Here is a 3,411-nt window from a genome sequence, read left to right as displayed (position 1 = left end):
ATGAGACAGTAACCTAGCCATGGACAATGTGATGGTATGAGACAGTAACCTTACCATGGACAGTGTGATGGTATGAGACAGTAACCTAGCCATGGACAGTGTGATGGTATGAGACAGTAACCTAGCCATGGACAGTATGAGACAGTAACCTAGCCATGGACAATGTGATGGTATGAGACAGTAACCTAGCCATGGACAATGTGATGGTATGAGACAGTAACCTTACCATGGACAGTGTGATGGTATGAGACAGTAACCTAGCCATGGACAGTGTGATGGTATGAGACAGTAACCTAGCCATGGACAGTATGAGACAGTAACCTAGCCATGGACAATGTGATGGTATGAGACAGTAACTTTACCATAGACAGTGTGATGGTATGAGACAGTAACCTAGCCATGGACAGTGTGATGGTATGAGACAGTAACCTAGCCATGACAGTATGAGACAGTAACCTAGCCATGACAGTATGAGACAGTAACCTAGCCATGGACAGTGTGATGGTATGAGACAGTAACCTAGCCATGGACAGTGTGATGGTATGAGACAGTAACTTTACCATAGACAGTGTGATGGTATGAGACAGTAACCTAGCCATGGACAGTGTGATGGTATGAGACAGTAACCTATCCATGGACAGTATGAGAATGCAGCAGACATTGGCAAGAAGTAGGGCAACAGTTGACCTACACCCAACCACACACATGCAGAATAGATAAGGACAAATCATACGTCATGAATGAACAAATCAATGTCCCCTTACCTGAATAAACGAATCAATGTCCCCTTACCTGAATGATCAAATCAATGTCCCCTTACCTGAATAAACGAATCAATGTCCCCTTACCTGAATAAACGAATCAATGTCCCCTTACCTGAATGAACAAATCAATGTCCCCTTACCTGAATAAACGAATCAATGTCCCCTTACCTGAATGAACAAATCAATGTCCCCTTACCTGAATAAACGAATCAATGTCCCCTTACCTGAATGAACGAATCAATGTCCCCTTACTTGAATAAACAAATCAATGTCCCCTTACCTGAATAAACTAATCAATGTCCCCTTACCTGAATGAACAAATCAATGTCCCCTTACCTGAATGAACAAATCAATGTCCCCTTACCTTAATAAAGAAATCAATGTCCCCTTACCTGAATGATCAAATCAATGTCCCCTTACCTGAATAAACTAATCAATGTCCCCTTACCTGAATGAACAAATCAATGTCCCCTTACCTGAATGAACAAATCAATGTCCCCTTACCTGAATAAACGAATCAATGTCCCCTTACCTGAATGATCAAATCAATGTCCCCTTACCACCTCTGGCCTGCTGGCCCCCCTACCTCTGAGGAAGCACAGTTCCCGCTCAGCCCAGTCAAAACTGTTAGCTGCTCTGGCACCCCAATGGTGGAACAAGCTCCCTCACGACGCCAGGACAGCGGAGTCAATCACCACCTTCCGGAGACACCTGAAACCCCACCTCTTTAAGGAATACCTGGGATAGGATAAAGTAATCCTTCTAACCCCCCCACCCCCCCTTAAACGATTTAGATGCACTATTGTAAAGTGGTTGTTCCACTGGATATTATAAGGTGAATGCACCAATTTGTAAGTCGCTCTGGATAAGAGCGTCTGCTAAATGTCTTAAATGTAAAATGTAAATGTACCTGAATGAACAAATCGATGTCCCCTTACCTGAATGAACAAATCGATGTCCCCTTACCTGAATGAACAAATCAATGTCCCCTTACCTGAATGAACAAATCAATGTCCCCTTACCTGAATGAACAAATCAATGTCCCCTTACCTGAATGAACAAATCAATGTCCCCTTACCTGAATGAACAAATCAATGTCCCCTTACCTGAATGAACAAATCAATGTCCCCTTACCTGAATAAATGAATCAATGTCCCCTTACCTGAATGAACAAATCAATGTCCCCTTACCTGAATAAACAAATCAATGTCCCCTTACCTACGCGGTACCTTCATATGTGATGTAACCAAGGTAACCACTGCACTTAGTGGCCCCCATCTGTTCAGAGGGGTCACTGAGTTTCACTGAGATCTGCCCTGAAATGGCAGTTGATGATGTAACAACTGCCAATAATGTAATAGTTGGTAGTAAGATATTACCTTTTGCATTTATAATGTAATACATGCTGATGTAATACATGCTGATGATGTAATACATGCTGATGATGTAATACATGCTGATAATGTAATACACACTTATATATTACAGATAATACAGTCCCAAATGTGTCTTCCGCATTTAATCCAACCCCTCTGAGGGCCCATACTCATGTTTCCCAGCCGAGATAAACAGGGAGATTGAGGCATTTGAATTCCGACACACTTAGATATTACAGATAATACAGTCCCAAAATGTTGTCACATCTACACAAGACCAGAACATATGTAAAATAGAGCTGTTAAGGCAACTTTCTATTAAAAGGTTCTTGTACTGGTTGACCTGAAAAAGAAAAGGTGTCATACTTCCATATGTGAGGCACATAGAAGGACTGTAAAGGCAGATAAATGAAAGTGGTGGAAAAACAGAGATTTTGACCTTGGGTCAATGGGTTAAGTGTTAGTGAGTGAGTGAATCAGTCAGTCAGTCAGTCTGTTAGTGAACTCCTCCCCCTGCAAGTCTGTTGTGGCAACGGATGCAAATGAAAAGTATTCCTCAAGTGTGTGACACTTAATATGCATGACATTAAACAAAGATAGTGATTTTAGGTTGTTATTGCATCATTGGTTGAAGTCATTACACTATTGATGAAAAAAAAGTTACACACTTTGTCATAATCAACGCATAATGTAATAACTAACTGTAGTAACTATTACATTATACTCAAAAATGTTATTACGTTATGCGTTCAGCATATTTATTACACATTATTGGCAATTTATTACATTATCAGCATTTATAAAATGTTAAATGTTAAAGTTATTACATTATTAGCCGATATTACATTATTGGCAGTTATTACATTATCAGTCGCTACAGACCTCTTTATCGTTTTCAAGGAAACAAGATGACGTATTCCACCCTGATTATGCATGCAAGTGTTGTTGACGAGCACTTGCACTGTCTCTATCACACTCCAGCCCGCAACGGCGCTGTAACGCTTCTGAAGGTTGGTTTGCACACCACGATTAAAATGAAGAAGAAAAAGAAGATGGCCTTAAATAGTTTTACACAGAGTTGGAAAATATATTATGACATATTTAATTATCTATCATAAAATTCCCCCTAAATTGTTTCTAAAATACACATATTTAATTGATACATGTATAAAAAGTACACAAAGTATCTGGTAACTTTCACAATAGAATCTGAATCAGATATGATCCGTCACAAGAAACCCCGGGAATGTTTTTATCTTCCCTCCCCCCAC

Source organism: Salmo salar, chromosome 16 (assembly GCF_965601325.2).
Source record: "Salmo salar chromosome 16, fSalSal1, whole genome shotgun sequence".
NCBI classification, from domain to species: Eukaryota; Metazoa; Chordata; class Actinopteri; order Salmoniformes; family Salmonidae; genus Salmo; species Salmo salar.
This window is presented reverse-complemented; position numbering follows the sequence as displayed.